Source organism: Lissotriton helveticus, chromosome 1_2, assembly GCF_964261635.1.
Source record: "Lissotriton helveticus chromosome 1_2, aLisHel1.1, whole genome shotgun sequence".
In the NCBI taxonomy this organism is placed as follows: domain Eukaryota; kingdom Metazoa; phylum Chordata; class Amphibia; order Caudata; family Salamandridae; genus Lissotriton; species Lissotriton helveticus.
In genome coordinates this window covers 316,373,961-316,394,141 of record NC_136058.1, presented here as the reverse complement: position 1 = coordinate 316,394,141, position 20,181 = coordinate 316,373,961, and the positions used below count along the sequence as shown (strand labels likewise).

The 20,181-nt window shown below is 51.8% G+C and overlaps 1 non-coding gene across 1 annotated transcript; it reads right to left on the bottom strand.

The window, feature by feature from the left end:
- Window positions 1–1,099: 1,099 nt before the first annotated feature.
- On the bottom strand, window positions 1,100–1,185 carry TRNAY-GUA (transfer RNA tyrosine (anticodon GUA)). The gene is given in 2 exon segments: window positions 1,100–1,135; window positions 1,149–1,185. It is a non-coding gene; the product is annotated as a tRNA-Tyr (tRNA).
- Between the last annotated feature and the right edge of the window lie 18,996 nt (window positions 1,186–20,181).

The window sequence follows — 20,181 nt, the reverse complement described above, 5'->3', positions numbered from 1 at the left end:
CTGGACCTAGGCAATATAAGATCTCTGATGAGGCTGGTCGAGAGTGCAGGCCAGTGGAAATGTTACTTTCACAAAATGACTGGAAGTTCTAAACCATTAGACTTAAACAAAGAGCTTTTTAAAACGCTTCACCGTCATAGAAAACAAATCCTCATTCAGAGCACGACCCATCCTTTCATTGATGTTTCTTTAAAAAAGAAAACGGGCTTAAATGCATTATGTTGATCATGCAGTCCTTTGATTTTCATGTCAACAATAACCCTTCGTGCACGTTTCTTTTTCCAGTAAAGTACACAGAAGCTGAACATGAAAAGGCAGAAATGCTTCCCAAAAAGTGTGCGACTTACAAATCGCCCGTGATTGATTTGAAAAATGATGAGATTGCATTAGTAAACCTTTCAGTTAACGGAGATGACGTCATGCATGAAAAGCACCAGTACACGGTAGCAGGGGTGTCACATTCTAGATGCCATTTAAAATAGGGATAGAATTGTCATGCTTTAAAAAAGCCGACTGAATCCTCCCCGTCGCGCGTGACAGGCGGGGATACTGACCACTATACTAACGAGGAACCGATGCATCTCGTCCTGCTGGGCCGCTCCTCATGTGTCCTTCAAGCCGCCTCTCCACGATATGCTGCTGGTTCGTGCCATTTATCAACTCCTTCACACCAACACAGGTTGGGGGGGGGGGGGGGGGGGCAGAGGTTCAACAAACACACACACTCTCTCCCACGATACACACACAAACACACTCACCCCTCACACCTCACAGCAGCCCTCTCGCCTCCCAGCAGACGCTCTCAGCAGCATCCCCTGATGCCAGAGTCGCCACAACCAGCTCCCAGGGCTGCTTCAGCCCAGGGGCCCCCGGCTCTGTCTGATGAGGGGGCATTGCAGCGGGGGCTGCACACAGGGGGCGGGCGGTTCGACTCTCCCACAAGCCTCCCGCCCCCCCCCCCCCCCCCCTCGCCCGGAGGAGAGAGCTGGGCTGTAAAGGTGAAGAGAGGAGGCAGGAAAAGCCCCGGCGTGTGAGGGTCTGAGAAAGAGGCGCTTTCTATTGTGAAGCAGAGGGAAAAAAAGTGAAGAGTTTGCAAAAATCCTTCGAGCCGGATTTGAACCAGCGACCTAAGGATGACAGACACTCCACTACAGTCCTCCGCTCTACCAACTGAGCTATCGAAGGCTAGGTTGGGAGGGTATGACAAGGCGCTGTATCACATGAGGAGTGGGCAGGAGCCCAGCCATCTACACACTTTACTGTTTCTAAACACCAACTCAAGGGCTTGAGAAAACACCAAACCCTCCAATGGAGACTTTCCTTTCCTAAACAAAGCAAGCAAAGGAAAAGAAACAGGCCACCTGCGTTTCTCAAAACTTCTTCCAAATGCTAGCACATCACTTAGCGCACCTTAGAACAACCAGTCCCGACACAGTTACAGTTACAAACTAGCTTATAAACGCCTCTCAAGGGCGACTGTGACTGGCGCCCCGGACCAAACACCCCCCTTCTCTCCAGGCCCCCAGGTGGAAGAATAGGAGACCTCACCCGGAGGATACAGACTCCAGAGTGACGGTCTAGACCCGACCTTTGTGAGACATGACTGCACCAGGGCCGGACTGGCCAGGAGGCTAAAGAGAGAGCCCCCGCCGTACAGACAGACTGAGGCACTCCGCCCATCCTGCGTAAAACCGGGCTTGAGGAGCAGTGTCCCGCCCGCCCGTGTGCCTCTCTCCCGCCGATGCTGCTTTTCCCCATCTGGCTTTCCTTTCATAGTACTTTCATCCTCTTTGCCTCCTTCCACCCAGCAGATATCCGCGAAACTAGGTGGCTCGCAAAACACTGTCAGTCTGACAATTGGCTCGGGCCTGTAAACAGATTGGGAAGCAGCCATCTCTGAAGATATAGTATTGCAATCTTCAGAAGCAAGTCTCTTCCTTTCAAAGTTGTCTTGAAACTAGACTCTTGATAGAACTGGAGACCCACATTACAAATGATTAATCTGTTTCACATTTCCTCCTCCTGAAAATATAATTCAAAGATTCTCCAAGTCACGTACCATTGCTGCTGAAGCTGTATGTTCCCAAAGTGGATCTTGGGTGCCTGCTGACACTGGACCTCCCTGCTGACACTGGTCCTCCCTTCTGACACTGGTCCTCTCTGCTGACAGTGGTTCTCCCAGCTGACACTGGTCCTCCCTGGTGACAGTGGTCCTCCCTGGTGACAGTGGTCCTCTCAGTAGATACTGGTCCTCCCTGCTGACACTGGTCCTCCCAGCAGACACTTGTCCTCCCAGCTGATGCTGCTTCTTCACCTGCTGACGCTGGGCCTCCCTCCTGATGCTGGTCTTCCCTGCTGATGCTGGTCCTCCCTGCTGACGCTGGTCCTCCCTGCTGACGCTGGTCCTCCCTGCTGACGCTAGTACTCCCTGCTGATGCTGGTGCTCCCTGCTGACGCTGGTGCTCCCTGCTGATGCTGGCCCTCCCTGCTGATACTGATCTATCCTGCTGACGCTGGACCTCCCTGTTGACGCGGGACCTCCCTGCTGACGCTGATCCTCTCAGCTAACGCTGCTCCTCCCAGCTGATACTGGTCCTCCCTGCTGACACTGGCCCTCCCAGCTGACACTGGTCCTCCCTGCTGACACTGGTCCTCCCTGCTGACACTGACCCTCCCTGCTGACACTGGTCCTCCCTGCTGACACTGGTCCTCCCAGCTGACAAAGGTCCTCCCTGTTGACACTGGCCTCCCTGCTGACACAGGCCCTCCCAGCTGACACTGGTCCTCCCTGCTGACACTGGTCCTCCCTGCTGACAGTGGTCCTCCCAGCTGACACTGGTCCTCCCTGCTGACACTTGTCTTCCCTGGTGATACTGGTCCTCGCCTGCTGACATTGGTCCTCCCAGCTGATACTGGTCCTCCCTGCTGACGCTGGTCCTTCCTCTTGACGCTGTTCCTCCCTGTTGACGCTGGTCCTCCCTGCTGACACTGGTCCTCCCAGCTGACACTGGTCCTCCCTGCTGACGCTGGTTCTTCATTCAAACCAGAACAGGGGATTAAGGCTACTCTGCCCGCACTGGAGACAAAGTCCCTAAAGTATACCAATGTGCAGGTGCAGGAGGTCTGGGACACAATCCCCTGGATCCCAATAATAGAAAGCCAAGAAACTTGGTTTTCAAATCAAATTACACAATAATGACCCCGCACCCTTCAACAGTTAATAGGGTAATAGTACAGTTTCAATAATATTATTCACATAGTTCAATTGATTTTCCAGTCGTCTGAACCAGATGACTACACGCTTCATGACACGCCGATACTCTTCTTACGGCCTTTACTGTTTTTATTCACCAAAAAATGAGAACTTCTGATAACATGGCATTATGATTATTTATTGTTCTTCGAAATTAACTGAACCTCAAGTGTGAAGACCAGTGTGAAACCTTGCTATATAGAGAACTTTGATAAGCCCTGAAGAAGTCCGGTTTCGGACGAAACGCGTTGGCTATTGGTTTTATCATCATTTGAGAATAAAGATTTTTTTTGCTGAAGAACCTGACTTTGGAATTTTTGAGAGAACGACTGGAAAATCAATTGAGCTATGTGAATAATACTATTAAAATTGTACTATTACTCTATTAACTGTTGAAAGGTGCGGGGTCATTATTGTGTAATTTGACGCTGGTTCTTCACCTGCTGACACTGGTCTTCCCTGCTGACGCTGGTCTTCCCTGCTGACGCTGGTCTTCCCTGCTGACGCTAGTCCTCCCTGCTCACGCTGGTACTCCCTGCTCACATTGGTCCTCCCTGCTGACGCTGGTTCTGCACCTGCTGACACTGGTCCTCCCTGCTGATGTTGGTCCTCCCTGCTGACGCTTGTCCTCCCTCTTGATGCTGGTCCTCCCTGCTGACGCTGGTCCTCCCTGCTGACATTGGTCCTCCCTGCTGATGCTGGTCCTCCCTGCTGACGCTGGACCTCCCTGCTGACGCTGGCTCTCCCTGCTGATGCTGGACCTCCCTGCTGACGCTGGTCCTCCCTGCTGACGCTGGTCTATCCTGCTGACGCTGGACCTCCCTGTTGACACGGGTTCTCCCAGCTGACGCTGGTCCTCTCAGCTAACGCTGCTCCTCCCAGCTGACACTGGTCCTCCCTGCTTGCACTGGCCCTCACAGCTGAAGCTGGCCTTTCCAGCTAACGCTGGTCCACCCAGCTGAATGACGCAGGTCCTCCCTACTTACGCTGGTCCTCCCAGCAGACACTGGTCCTCCCTGCTGAGGCTGGTCCCCCCTGCTGACGCTGGTCCTCCCTGCTGACACTGGCCCTCCCTGCTGACACTGGCCCTCCCTGCTGACACTGGACCTCTCAGCTGACACTGGTCTTCCCTGCTACACTGGTCCTCCCTGCTGACACAGGCCCTCCCTGCTGACACTGGCCCTTCCTGCTGCTGCTGGTCATCCCTGCTGACACTGGTCCTCACCTGCTTCGATGGTTTTTCACCTACTGACACTGGTCCTCCATGCAGACACTGGTCCTCCCTGCTGACACTGGTCCTCCCTGCTGACACTGACCCTCCCTGCTGATGCTGGTCCTCCCTGCTTTCACTTGTCCTCCCTGCTGATACTGACCATCCCTGCTAACACCGACCCTCCCTTCTGACAAAGGTCCTCCCTGTTGACACTGGTCCTCGTTGTTGACACTGGCCCTCCCTGCTGACGCTGATCCTCCCTGCTGATGCTGGTCCTCCCTGCTGACGCTGGTCCTCTCTGCTGACGCTGGTCCTCCCTGCTGACGCTGGTCCTCCTTGCTGATGCGGGTCCTTCCTGCTGACACTGGTCCTCCCTGCTGACACAGGCCCTCCCAGCTATCACAGGTCCTCCCTGCTGACACTGGTCCTCCCTGCTGATACTGGTCCTCCCTGCTGTCACTGGTCCTCCCTGCTGACACTGGTCCTCCCTGCTGACACTGACCCTCCCTGCTGGCACTGGTCCTCCCTGCTGACAAAGGTCCTCCCTGTTGACACTGGCCTCCCTGCTGACACTGGTCCTCCCTGCTGACACTGGTCCTCCCTGCTGACAGTGGTCATCCCAGCTGACACTGGTCCTCCCTGCTGACACTTGTCTCCCCTGCTGACGCTGGTTCTTCATTCAAATCAGAACAGGGGATTAAGGGTACTCTGCCCGCACTGGAGACGAAGTCCCTAAAGTATACCAATGTGTAGGTGCAGGAGCTCTGGGACACAATCCCCTGGATCCCAATAATAGAAAGCCAAGAAACTTGGTTTTCAAATCAAATTACACAATAATGACCCGCACCCTTCAACAGTTAATAGGGTAATAGTACAGTTTCAATAGTATTATTCACATAGTTCAATTGATTTTCCAGTCGTCTGAACCAGATGACTACACGCTTCACGACACGCCGATACTCTTCTTACGACCTTTACTGTTTTTATTCACCAAAAAATTAGAACTTCTGATATCATGGAATTATGATTATTTATTGTTCTTTGAAATTAACTGAACCTCAAGTGTGAAGACCAGTGTGAAACCTTGCTATATAGAGAACTTTGATAAGCCCCGAAGAAGTCCGGTTTCGGACGAAACGCGTTGGCTATTGGTTTTATCATCATTTGAGAATAAAGAATTTTTTTGCTGAAGAACCTGACTTTGGAATTTTTGGGAAAACAACTGGAAAAATCAATTGAACTATGTGAATAATACTATTGAAACTGTACAATTACTCTATTAACTGTTGAAGGGTGCGGGGTCATTATTGTGTAATTTGACGCTGGTTCTTCACCTGCTGACACTGGTCCTCCCTGCTGACGCTTGTCTTCCCTGCTGACGCTAGTCCTCCCTGCTCACGCTGGTACTCCCTGCTCACACTGGTCCTCCCTGCTGACGCTGGTTCTTCACCTGCTGACACTGGTCCTCCCTGTTGATGCTGGTCCTCCTCGCTGACACTGGTCCTCCCTGCTGAAACTGTTCCTTCCTGCTAAATCTGATCCTCCCTGCTGACGCTGGTCCTCCCTGCTGATGTTAGTCCTCCCTGTTGACGCTGGTCCTCCCTCCTGACGCTGGTCCTCCCTGCTGATGCTGGTCCTCCCTGCTGACGCTGGTCCTCCCTGCTGACGCTGGTTCTCCCTGCTGACGCTGGACCTCCCTGCTGACGCTGGTCCTCCCTGCTGACGCTGGTCTATCCTGCTGATGCTGGACCTCCCTGTTGACGCGGGTCCTCCCAGCTGACGCTGGTCCTCTCAGCTAACGCTGCTCCTCCCAGCTGACACTGGTCCTCCCTGCTTGCACTGGCCCTCACAGCTGATGCTGGCCCTCCCAGCTAACGCTGCTCCACCCAGCTGAATGACGCAGGTCTTCCCTACTTACACTGGTCCTCCCAGCAGACACTGGTCCTCCCTGCTGACGCTGGTCCCCCCTGCTGACGCTTGTCCTCCCTGCTGACACTTGCCCACCCTGCTGACACTGGCCATCCCTGCTGACACTGGCCCTCCCAGCTGACACTGGTCTTCCCTGCTACACTGGTCCTCCCTGCTGACACAGGCCCTCCCTGCTGATACTGGCCCTTCCTGCTGCTGCTGGTCATCCCTGCTGACACTGGTCCTCGCCTGCTGTCGATGGTTTTTCACCTACTGACACTGGTCCTCCATGCTGACACTGGCCCTCCCTGCTGACACTGGTCATCCCTGTTGACACTGACCCTCCCTGCTGATGCTGGTCCTCCCTGCTTTCACTTTTCCTCCCTGTTGACACTGACCCTTCCTGCTAACACAGACCCTCCCTTCTGACAAAGGTCCTCCCTGTTGACACTGGTCCTCGTTTTTGACACTTGCTCTCTCTGCTGACGCTGGTCCTCCCTGCTGATGCTGGTCCTCCCTGCTGACGCTGGTCATCTCTGCTGACGCTGGTCCTCCCTGCTGATGCTGGTCCTCCTTGCTGATGCTGGTCCTCCCTGCTGACACAGGCCCTCCCAGCTGACACTGGTCCTCCCTGCTGACACTGGTCCTCCCTGATGATACTGGTCCTCCCTGCTGACACTGGCCCTCTCTGCTGACACTGGTCCTCCCTGCTGACACTGCTCCTCCCTGCTGACACTGACAATCCCTGCTGACACTTGTCCTCCCTGCTGACACTGGTCCTCCCTGCTGACACTGGCCTCCCTGCTGACACAGGTCCTCCCTGCTGACACTGGTCCTCCCTGCTGACAGTGGTCCTCCCAGCTGACACCGGTCCTCCCTGCTGACACGTGTCTCACCTGGTGATACTGGTCCTCGCCTGCTGACACTGGTCCTCCCAGCTGATACTGGTCCTCCCTGCTGATACTGGTCCTCCCTGCTGACACTGGTCCTCCCTGCTGACACTGGTCTTTCCTGCTGACACTGGTCCTCCCTGCTGACACTGACCCTCCCTGCTGACACTGGTCCTCCCTGCTGACACTGGTCCTCCCTGCTGACAAATGTCCTCCCTGTTGACACTGGCCTCCCTGCTGACACTGATCCTCCCAGCTGACACGGGTCCGTCCTGCTGACAGTGGTCCTCCCAGCTGACACTGGTCCTCCCTGCTGACACTTGTCTTCCCTGGTGATACTGGTCCTCGCCTGCTGACACTGGTCCTCCCAGCTGATACTGGCCCTCCGTGCTGACGCTGGTCCTCCCTGCTGACGCTGTTCCTCCCTGTTGACGGTGGTTCTCCCTGCTGACACTGGTCCTCCCAGCTGACACTGGTCCTCCCAGCTGACACTGGTCTTCCCTGCTGACGCTAGTCCTCCCTGCTCACGCTGTTACTCCCTGCTCACACTGTTCCTCCCTGCTGATGCTGGTTCTTCACCTGCTGACACTGGTCCTCCCTGCTGATGCTGGTCCTCCTACCTGACAATGGGCTTCCCTGCTGACACTGTTCCTTCCTGCTAAATCTGATCCTCCCTGCTGACGCTGGTCCTCCCTGCTGATGTTGGTCCTCCCTGCTGACGCTGGTCCTCCCTCCTGATGCTGGTCCTCCCGGCTGACGTTGGTCTTCCCTGCTGATGCTGGTCCTCCCTGCTGACGCTGGACCTCCCTGCTGATGCTGGTCCTCCCTGCTGACGCTGGTCTATCCTGCTGACGCTGGAACTCCCTGTTGATGCGGGTACTCCCAGCTGACGCTGTTCCTCTCAGCTAACGCTGCTCCTCCCAGCTGACACTGGTCCTCCCTGCTTGCACTGGCCCTCGCAGCTGACGGTGGCCCTCCCAGCTAACGCTGGTCCACCCAGCTGAGTGGCGCGGGTCCTCCCTACTTACGCTGGTCCTCCCTGCTGATGCTGGTCCCCCCTGCTGATGCTGGTCCTCCCTGCTGACACTCGCCCTCCCTGCTGACACTGGCCCTCCCTGCTGACACTGGCCCTCCCAGCTGACACTGGTCTTCCCTGCTACACTGGTCCCCCTGCTGACACAGGCCCCCCCTGCTGACACTGGCCCTTCCTGCTGCTGCTTGTCATCCCTGCTGACACTGGTCCTCGCCTGCTGTAGATGGTTTTTCACCTACTGACACTGGTCTTCCATGCTGACACTGGCACTCCCTGCTGACACTGGTCCTCCCTGTTGACACTGACCCTCCCTGCTGATGCTGGTCCTCCCTGCTTTTACTTGTCCTCCCTGTTGACACTGACCCTTCCTGCTAACACCGACCCTCCCTTCTGACAAAGGTCCTCCCTGTTGACACTAGTCCTCGTTGTTGACACTTGCTCTCCCTGCTGACGCTGGTCCTCCCTACTGACGCTGGTCCTCCCTGCTGACGCTGGTCCTCTCTGCTGACGCTGGTCCTCCCTGCTGACGCTGGTCCTCCTTGCTGATGCTGGTCCTCCCTGCTGACACTGGTCCTCCCTGCTGACACTGGTCCTCCCTGCTGACACTGGTCCTCTCTGCTGACACTGACCCTCCCTGCTGACACTGGTCCTCCCTGCTGACACTGGTCCTCCCTGCTGACAAAGGTCCTCCCTGTTGACACTTGCCTACCTGCTGACAATGGTCCTCCCAGCTGACACTGGTCCTCCCTGCTGACAGTGGTCCTCCCTGCTGACACTGGTCCTCCCTGCTGACACTTGTCTTCCCTGGTGATACTGGTCCTCGCCTGCTGACACTGGTCCTCCCAGCTGATACTGGTCCTCCCTGCTGACGCTGGTCCTCCCTGCTGACGATGTTCCTCCCCGTTGACGTTGGTTCTCCCTGCTGACACTGGTCCTCCCAGCTGACACGGGTCCTCCCTGCTGACGCTGGTTCTTCGCCTGCTGAAACTGGTCCTCCCTGCTGATGCTGGTCTTCCCTGCTGACGCTAGTCCTCCCTGCTCATGCTGGTACTCCCTGCTCACACTGTTCCTCCCTGCTGACGCTGGTTCTTCACCTGCTGACACTGGTCCTCCCTGCTGATGCTGGTCCTCCTCACTGACACTGGTCCTCCCTGCTGATGTTGGTCCTCCCTGCTGACGCTGGTCCTCCCTCCTGATGCTGGTCCTCCCTGCTGACGCTGGTCTTCCCTGCTGATGCTGGTCCTCCCTGCTCACGCTGGTACTCCCTGCTCACACTGTTCCTCCCTGCTGACGCTGGTTCTTCACCTGCTGACACTGGTCCTCCCTGCTAAATCTGATCCTCCCTGCTGACGCTGGTCCTCCCTGCTGATGTTGGTCCTCCCTGCTGACGCTGGTCCTCCCTCCTGATGCTGATCCTCCCTGCTGACGCTGGTCTTCCCTGCTGATGCTGGTCCTCCCTGCTGACGCTGGTCCTCCCTGCTGACGCTGGTTCTCCCTGCTGACGCTGGACCTCCCTGCTGACGCTGGTCCTCTCTGCTGACGCTGGTCTATCCTGCTGACGCTGGACCTCCCTGTTGACGCGGGTCCTCCCAGCTGACGCTGGTCCTCTCAGCTAACGCTGCTCCTCCCAGCTGACACTGGTCCTCCCTGCTTGCACTGGCCCTCACAGCTGACACTGGCCCTCCCAGCTAACACTGGCCCTCCCAGCTGACGCTGGTCCACGCAGCTGAATGCCGCTGGTCCTCCCTACTTACGCTGGTCCTCCCAGCAGACACTGGTCCTCCCTGCTGACGCTGGTCCCCCCTGCTGACGATGGTCCTCCCTGCTGCCACTGGCCCTCCCTGCTGACACTGGCCTTCCCTGCTGACACTGGCCTTCCCAGCTGACACTGGTCTTCCCTGCAACACTGGTCCTCCCTGCTGACACAGGCCCTCCCTGCTGACACTGGCCCTTCCTGCTGATGCTGGTTATCCCTGCTGACACTGGTCTTCGCCTGCTGTCGATGGTTTCTCACCTACTGACACAGGTCCTCCATGCTGACACTGACCCTCCCTGCTGACACTGGTCCTCCCTGCTGACACTAACCCTCCCTGCTGATTCTGGTCCTCCCTGCTTTCACTTGTCCTCCCTGTTGACACTGACCCTCCCTGCTAACACCGACCCTCCCTTCTGACAAAGGTCATCCCTGTTGACACTGGCCCTCGCTGTTGACACTGGCCCTCCCTGCTGACGCTGGTCCTCCTTGCTGATGCTGGTCCTCCCTGCTGACACTGGTCCTCCCTGCTGACACAGGCCCTCCCAGCTGACACTGGTCCTCCCTGCTGACACTGGTCCTCCCTGCTGATACTGGTCCTCCCTGCTGACACTGGTCCTCCCTGCTGACACAGGCCCTCCCTGCTGATACTGGTAGTCCCAGCTGATACTGGTCCTCCCTGCTGACACTGGTCCTCCCTGCTGACACAGGCCCTCCCTGCTGATACTGGTCCTCCCAGCTGACACCGGTCCTCCCTGCTGACACCAGTCCTCCCTGCTGACACATGCCCTCCCTGCTGACACTGGTCCTCCCTGCTGATACTGGTCCTCCCTGTTGACACAGGCCCTCCCTGCTGACGCTGGCCCTCCCTGCTGACAATGGTCATCCCTGCTGACACTGGTCCTCGCCTGCTGTTAACGTTTCTTCACCTACTGACACTGGTCCTCGCTGCTTACACTGACCCTCCCTGCTGACACCGGTCCTCCCTGCTGACACTGGTCCTCCCTGCTGACACTGGTCCTCCCTGCTGACACTGACTCTCCCTGCTGACGCTGGTCCTCCCTGTTGACACTGACCCTCCCTGCTGACACTAGCCCTCCCTGCTGACACTTGTCCTACCTGCTGACAAAGGTCCTCCCTGTTGACACTGGTCCTCCCTGCTGACACTAGTTCTCGCTGTTGACGTTGGTCCTCCCTGCTGACGCTGGTCCTCTCTGCTGACACTGGCCCTCCCTGCTGACGCTGGTCCTCCCTGCTGACGCTGGTCCTCCCTGCTGACAAAGATCCACCCTGCTGATGCTGGTCCTCCCAGCTGACACTGGTCCTCCCTGCTGACGCTGGTCCTCCCTGCTGACAAAGATCCACCCTGCTGATGCTGGTCCTCCTAGCTGACACTGGTCCTCCCTGCTGACACTGGTCCTCGCTGTTGACACTGGTCCTCGCCTGCTGTCGATGGTTCTTCACCTGCTGACACTGGTCCTCCCTGCTGACACTGGTCCTCCCTCCTGACGCTGGTCCTCCCTGCTGACGCTGGTCCTCCCTGCTGGCGCTGGTCCTCCCAGCAGACCCTGGTCCTCCCTGCTGACACTGGTCCTCCCTGCTGACGCTGGTCTATCCTGCTGACACTGGACTTCCTTGCTGACGTGGGTCCTCCCAGCTGGCGCTGGTCCTCCCTGCTGACACTGGTCCTCCCTGCTGACACTGGTCCTCCCTGCTGACACTGGCCCTCACAGCTGACACTGGTCCTCCCAGCTAACACTAGCCCTCCCAGCTGACGCTGGTCCACCTAGCTGAATGACGCTGGTACTCCCTGCTGATGCTGGTCCTCCCAGCTGACACTGGTCCTCCCTGCTGACACTGATCATCCCTGCAGACACTTATCTTACCTGCAGACACTTGTACTCTATGCTGATGCTGGTCCTCACCCGCTGACACCTATTCTCGCATGCTGACACTGGTATTTGACTGCTGACATGGGTTTCTTGACTGCTGACATTTGTCCTCCCTGTTGACACTGGTCCTTGCCTGCTGGCACTGTTTTTCCACTGCTGACACTGGACCTTGAATTCTGACGGTGATCCTTGCCTGTTGACACCTGTCCTCTCATGCTGACACTGGTCATCGCCTGCTGACACCAGTCTCCTTGCTAACACTGCTCTTCCCTGCTGACAGTGTTCACATGCTGATGTCGGTCCTGACCTGCTGACACTGGTGGTCCTTGCTTGGTTACTGTAGTATTCCATCTTCTATGTTCCATTTAGAATTGTTATGTTCTATTTAGAATTGTTATGATTCCTCTTTACCTATGATCAGTTAAGCTTGTGTACCTGTCTTGGTGGTTGTTCAAGCTGTCTCCTTATAATAAACTTCGAACTACTATCCAGCTGCCTCCTCTTGATTCCAACATAATTTGGCGACGATCGGGATACTTAAGGCATGAAACAAGAAAAAGACTCATTTTTATTTTTTTTACTTGAAAAACGAAGTTTGGAGACAGCGTTCACCTTTCCTTCTAAGGATCAGTTGAAGGTACTTTTTCACTGTATTTTGTGTATTGAATGATTGCACCAGCGGCCGCTCTTGTCACTTCATGTGCTTTTGATTGCACCTGCGGCTGTTTTGTCAACTATTTGTGGCGCTTGGGATTTTCTCCTTTTGTTTCCTGGCAACTGTATCATTCCGGCGCATTTCACCCCTGTGCGAAATTCCGCTTGAAATTTCATCTCTCTAACTCATTTATTTCTATTTTATTGTGTGTTTGGCATCAATATCGTAAGGCATCATTTGAAATCTACTGTACCTTACAGCTCGAGCTGCCGACTCACGCTGTTGAGAGTTCTCCATTACGCGCATGGACTCTTCGTGTTCAGTACAGCTCGTCATCACGCATTACGCTGCATGATGTCCAACTCAGCGCAATTTGTCATCACGCATAACGTTACATGAAAACGTTGCGTTCCAGCAGCCATTTTGTTGCCATAGCTACCAGTTACAACTCGGAAGTCTGTTTTAAGCCGAGTTGTTATTTTTCTTCGTTTTATTTAAGATCGTTCTCCATATATTCTTTTCTTGAGCTAACATTAATATTTCTTCCTATTACAACAATACACAAGAGGAACAATATATAAACGTTCTACATCTCCACATCTATCAAGTTTGGACGATGAGATCTTCTGGACAACGGTGACTACTTTCATTAATTTTTTTTTTATTCTTTCTTTATTTACATTTCATTTTAAAATGTCTAACAACATTATCTCTCCAGCACATTTTTTACCTTCAGCTGGTGATCCAAAAGTAGAATGGGATCTCTGGTGTCCAACTTTCCTTGCATATGTCGACGTAGTAGAGGAAGATGGTTGTTCTCCTAAAAGGAAACTTGCCTTGCTAAAAAACTGTTTAGGTGGTGCTGGACTCAAAGAATTAGAAAGTCTACCCCCTGTTGAAAATGTAGGTGGTGGTGATTTAAATGTTTTTGAAGTTGTTATTAAGCAACTAAGTACTAGATTCGGAAGAAAAATCAACACCGTTATGGAAAGATTTAAATTTTATTCTAGGGTACAAAAGGAAGACGAATCCATTGAAACTTTTGTAGCTGCTTTACGCACTTTGGCTGGATCTTGCTCTTTTGAAACTATAAATTTTGATCAAGTTTTAAGAGATCAAATTATGATGCGTACCAAGAGCAAAAAGATCCAAGAACGCTTGTGGATGGGCACTGAATCTTCTCTCAGTGCGGTACTTAACATTGCCAAGGGTATTGAGCAATCTGAACTGTTCGTAAATGAAATAAGAGGTCATGAGGCAAAGACTAAGGTAATAATTCCTGAAGTTTCTCTAGTAAGGAATCCTTCTAATTATAGAAAACCTACGTTTTTTCCTCCTAGGAAAGATAGTTTTAGTAGAGACAATAAATCGTTTCCTAAAAAATCTCAAATAATATGCTATAGGTGTGGAGCTAATGATCACGTAGGTAATTATAGAGGTTGCCCAGCTTTGAACAAGATTTGTATTAAATGTAAAAAGTCAGGACATTTTAGCAAAATGTGTAAGTCCCCACAAAAAGTTAACTTTTTATCTTATGAAGAAGGTGATGATCTCGAACAACCGTTTGAAATTAATACTATGCTATGTGTTGGTGATACTGAATGCAAAGGTTTTCCCAGTGATATGATTTCCATTAATGGCAAAGAAATATCGATGCTTATTGATTCTTGTGCCTGGTACACCATAATAGGCAAGAATGTTTTTGACAAATTTTGGAGTTCTAAGAAACTTTTACCATCAGACATACATCCCGGGGGGTACACTGGCAAGAAAATAGATCTTGAGGGTTACATGTGGGCTGACATTAAATTTAAAGATAGGACTATTAGGGGCAAGGTATATGTCTCCACTAAAGGTGTGTCTATTTTGTGTTGGCCCCATCAATATGATCTGGGAATCAAACTTGACCCTAATGCTTCGCCCCCTGTATATGTGGTTCCACCTGAAAGTGATTTTATTCTCCAGTTAAAAAAAGATTTTCCCTCCATTTTTAACGATAATCTAGGAGTGTTTGCCAACTTCAAGCACCGCATCATTCTCAAAGAGTCTGCCGTTCCTGTCCGACATAGAGTCAGAAATGTACCCCTAGCTTATCGTGACAAACTTAAGGTAATCCTGTCAGATCTGGTGGCTAAGAAAATAATTGAACCAGTGGAGTCATCGCCATGGGTTTCGCCAGTAGTTTTGTCCCTTAAGAGCAATGGCGAACTCCGTTTATGCGTAGATCTCCGCAGTTTAAACAAAGAAATCTGGGTTGATAGACATCCCCTACCCCACATACATGAACTTATTTCTACCCTTTCTGGTGCCTGTGTTTTCTCCACACTAGACTTAACCAGTGCGTACCATCAGGTAATTTTGCATGAAGATTCTAAATTTCTGACCACGTTTATTACACCTGAGGGCATGTTCCAGTATTGCCGCATGCCTTTTGGTCTAGCCAGTGCGGCATCTGTATTCCAACGTCTTATGAAGACAGTGCTAGAAGGTTGTGAGGGAGCAATTGCCTTCCAAGACGATATTTTAATACATGGGAAAAATTTTGAGGAACATGACAGGAATCTTGTAAAAGTTTTGAAAGGTGTCCAACAATATGGATTAACATTGAAGCTATCCAAATGTAAATTCAGACAATGTAAAGTTGAATATCTTGGTCATGAAATTTCTGTTATGGGTATCAAGCCTAAACTCAACCACATTGTAAGTGTATCTAAAGCTCCTGCGCCTTTGAATAAGGATCAGCTAGTTTCCTTTTTGGGTCTTACTGAATTTTATAGTAAGTTTGTTCAAGATTATGCTTCAAAAGTACATCCTCTTAGGTTGTTATTAAAAAAGGATGTAAAATTTTCATGGAACAATGATCAACAACAGGCGTTTGATCTGCTGAAACAGGAAATTATCAATGCTCCTTTCCTGAGGCCGTTTGATCTTGGTAAAGAGTACACAGTATGTGTGGATGCAAGCAACGTTGGGTTGGGTGCTGTCTTAATGCAGAAAGACAGAGGTGAAGAGTATGTGGTTTCATATGCATCTAGAACTTTGCTAGGTGCTGAGTACAATTACTCTACTATAGAAAAGGAATTATTAGCATGCACCTGGGCCTCTGAACACTTTCGACAATTCCTTTGGGGAACTCGATTCCGTTTAAGAACTGACCATAAACCATTCATGTAGGAAGGGGGAGTCTCTAGTTGACGCAGTGCAACACTGGCGACAATCAGGGCCTCTCTCTTCCTCGTCAGGGCTGAGGGTTACCTTCAAGACAACCTCTGCTTACCCTCTAGGTAGTGTGGCTTAAGCAGTCTTAGGCTAATCTCTGGGGCATGTAGGGTTAAACATTTGCAATATTACACCGTCACAACCAACCCACGACACAATGACACCAAACTGTATTTGTAAAAATATATTCTCTTTATATAAATTTCAAGCAGGCTTGTAAATACAGTCTTGGTTATTTCAAATGCAGGTTCCAGTTACTCTTTAGGTTAAGTTGCCACAGTTCTTTCTCAGTAAGAAGCAATCTTCGTTTAGTGTTATTCCCAAACAGTTCTTATTCGGCTTATTTCCCCCAAAACGGGGATTCAAGGCTCCTCACGATACTTTTCTCCTTTCTGATTGTTAACCAGGATTCCCCCAGCTGTCCGTGGCCTCTCTGTGCCCCTTCGTTTCCTCCGCGCTGGAAAAGCGGGCCCGGTCTACCCACCCTCACGCTTCTGGCGGGGCCGGCGGCCGGGGAATCGAAGTCCGCCTCTCTCTGCGCGCTGCACGGCTGTGCGCGGCTGGCGGGGGAGAGAGCGGGGGCCCTGGGAGCGCTCAGCACGCGGCTCCTGGGGTGAGGCGGGGCAGCGGGCGGTGCGAGCGAAGCAAGACAGATGCTCGCACCGCGGGGCAGGACACAGTACCTTTTCTCGTGGAAGCAGCCTGGGCACAGTTCAGCGCGGTGATCCGCGTCGCGGTGTCTTCCTTCCGACGTTGGAGCGAGCGGCGGCTCGGCTCTGGCTCGGGGGTTGGCGTTGCGGCGCGGGCCGGGCTGAGGAAGTGCCTCAAGGTTTCCTGGCACAGGGGGCACACGACAAAGGGGTAGCGATCGGCAAAGCACGCCTCTCTCGATCCAGGCGACGTTCAGGCACCCCACGCAACAGCTGTTTCTCGGACAGCGGCGGCGCGTTCAGGGGCACCAGACACGGCGGGTGCAAGCCGGCAACGGGCACCACCCCCTCTTTGCGTTGCGAGCTGCGGCTCGGGGTCAGTCACGATGTTTGGGTCAGCTGGGCTGACCTTCACGGTGCTTCTGGGCCAGGCAGGCAGCAGTCACGGTGCTTGGAGAGATAGCAACACCCAGAGCGTTGCTGAAGAGCGCGATGGTCACAGCGCGCTCCGCTTTTCCTGGTGAGGCGGGCAGAGGGAAAGCAACTCCCCACAGTGGTTCCTCTGTCAGGGGGTAGCGCTCACTGTTCCTGGAGCGCTGGTCAGGGGGCAAGTTCAACAGCAAGCCCTTGGAGATCTTTCAGCAGAGTTTGGCACAAAGTTCAAAATAAAAGCAAAAGTCTCTTGTAGTCTTTTCTCCTCCTCTCCTTTGGCAGCAAGGCACCAGACACAGGCCAGAGTCAGCACTCCTCCTTGTAGTCCTTCCAGGTCCTTCTCTTCGGGCAGAGTTTCTCTTGTAGCACAAACAGGATCTAATTTACAAGGAGCAGGGCTCCTTCTTTTATACCCAGTTTCTTTTGTTCTAGCAAGCCAGGGGGGCCTCTGCATAACTGCTCCAGTCTCTGAGCACTTGTTGTGGGTACTTATGACTTCTGTATTCAGTGTGAGGGCAGGCACATCAGCCGCTCCCCAGGGGGGCGGAGCCGGCATTGTGAAGGCAGGGGCAGCTTGAGCACCTTGTTGACAGGCTTCGGTCCTTCCTGGGCCAGGTGCAGGCTGAGTCATCAGTCGCTCCCCAGGAGGGCGGAGCCAGCATTGTGGAGGCAGGGGCACAGCCTGATGCATCATTCAGGGGAAACTCCCACCACCCACTAAGGGGTCATCCTGCTAATCACTACCTGTCAACTCCCAGCCCTGTCACTCACACACACCAGACAGTCAGGTCCACATCCAAGCAGAGGCGGGCTGAAATGGTTAGGCCAGCAAATGCTAACTTTCTAAAAGTAGCATTTGCAAACACAGGATATTAAAATAAACTTTACTAAAAGAAGTATTTTATTATTCTGAGTTCAGGCATACTAAACATTAATTTCTACCATGTTCCCTGAGCCTGCTGGGATAATAGAGTGTAATAATTCCAGCAGCCCAACTGGCCTAGAAGGGAACTGGTAGCCTTACAATAGTGAAAAACGAATTTGGCAGTAATTCACTATTAGAACATGCCACACACATCAGGGCATGTTCTACCTTATACTTACAATGCACCCTGCCCTCAGGTCTACCATAGGGGTGACTAATATGAAGTTAAGGGAAGGTTTTAGGGGCTGGCAAGTGTGTGCACTTGCCCAGCCAGTGTGACAGTACCAGACTGCACGTAGGTTCTGCAATGGCAGACCTTAGACACATTTTAAGGCTGCTTCTGTGGGTGGCGCAACCAGCGCTGCAGGCCCACTAGCAGGGTTGGCATTCACAAGCCCTTGCACTCCTGGTGCACTTTACTAGGGACTAACAGTAAATCCAATAAACCAATCATGGACATCAATCACAGGTACACTTTACAGTAGGGAGCACTTGCACTGCGGCACGGGTTGGCCGTGGCGCAGTGCCCTGAGTAGCAGACACCAGCAAAACATTTGAGGCACAACAGCAAAAAGTGGAAGGGAAACTCACGCCAAGGTGCCAGGTCTAACAATTCATTAATATGCTGTCTGCTGGTGGTGGCAGAACATTAACTGCACGTCTAGCACGCCTAGCTGCAAAATTACAAGAATTCCAGTGTGTCGTCGAGTATGTTCCTGGCCGTTTAAATGTGCATGCTGACTGCATGTCCAGGCTGCCTTTGGTCAACTGTTTTTTCTAGCAATTCGAACTGTGACTCTGATGTTGTCTTTAACATTGATGATGTTAATGGTTGTGATGTTTCAAGTTCTTCTAGTGGTATTTCTGAACCTGAATGGAAAGAAGCAATGGCGAATGACCCCAGCTTGCCTTTATTAACTAGGTATTTACAGTATGGTTGGCCTCAAGAACGGAATTTGTCTGGCGACATTCTCTCCTTTTTTAAGGTAAAAGATGAACTCATGTTTGACCAAGATTTCATTATCCGGTGTGACAAGATCATTCCTCCTTGTTCTTTGAGAGAAAAAATTATCTCTATGGCTCACGAGGGACACTTGGGTATGTCCAGTACTAAGAGACGCATTCGGGAATTTTACTGGTGGCCTGCAATAGACCGCATGGTTGATAAATGGGTTAGCTCATGCTCTCCTTGTGTTAAAAGTGACAAAACTGTCAAACCTATGGCTGTGAATACTTCCCCTATTGAATTCGTTCCTTGTCCCTGGAAAAAGTTGGGCATTGACATAATTGGACCTCTTAACCTTTCTTCTCACCAAAATGTGTTTGGTATAGTTCTAATCGACTACTTTTCCAAGTGGCCAGAGTTGAAGATTGTTGACAAGATTGGTTCCACCCAAATTGTTCAGTTCTTAGATGAAGTTTTTTGTAGGGAAGGTATTCCCGCTGAAATTGTATCTGACAATGGTCCGCAATTTATTAGCAAAGAGTTCTTGTCTTTTCTCCAGAGGTGTGGCATTGTGCACAAAAGGGTGTCTAATTACAATCCCCAGGCCAATGGTCAAACGGAACGTTTCAATAGAGTCATCAAAGAATCTATTCAGCTAGCCATTAAAAGCAACTTGGATTGGAAGAAGGCTTTACGTTCTACCTTACTGTCCTATCGCACTTCCCCCAATTCTGTTACTGGATGTTCTCCGTTTGAATTGCTTAGAGTTAGGAAACCTGGATCCAAACTTCTTCCCTGGTGGTTGAAGGTTAAGTTTCCTTGTGAATCTTCTGTAGATCCTGACAAGGTTAAGAACAGAGTTCTGATATATCAAGAGAAGATGAAAAACAGTTTTTTATCTTCTAAAGCTTCTTCCCAGAAAATCAAGGTGGGTGACTTTGTACGTGTCAAGTTTGGTAGGGCCTTAGACAACAAGTGGAACAAATGGTCAGATCCCTGTAAGGTTACTGAGATATTTTCCAAAGCTGTGAGAGTTGAAGATGGTAAGATATGGAACTTTAGAAGAATTTCGCTATGTAAAGGTTTAAAGCCCGATTTGCATTTAGATACTAAGTTGAGTCCCACTTTACCTTTCTCCAATGATCACCCTACTCACAAGCTCAATGTTCCTGTTGAACTAAATGATGCATCTTATTCCCCGTTGTTTGACACGTTTACTTGTGAAAGTCAAAATGTTGAAACTCCTACTCCAAACTGTAATTTGGACAGTGATCAATCTCATTCTATGCATGATGAAATTTTTCTTGATCAACCCTGTGCTACAAATGGTGAAATTTCTCCTGATCTTAACACTCCCATTCTGTTGCCTGATGTTTCTAATAATACTGTTCAAAGGAAAAGTGTACGAGCCA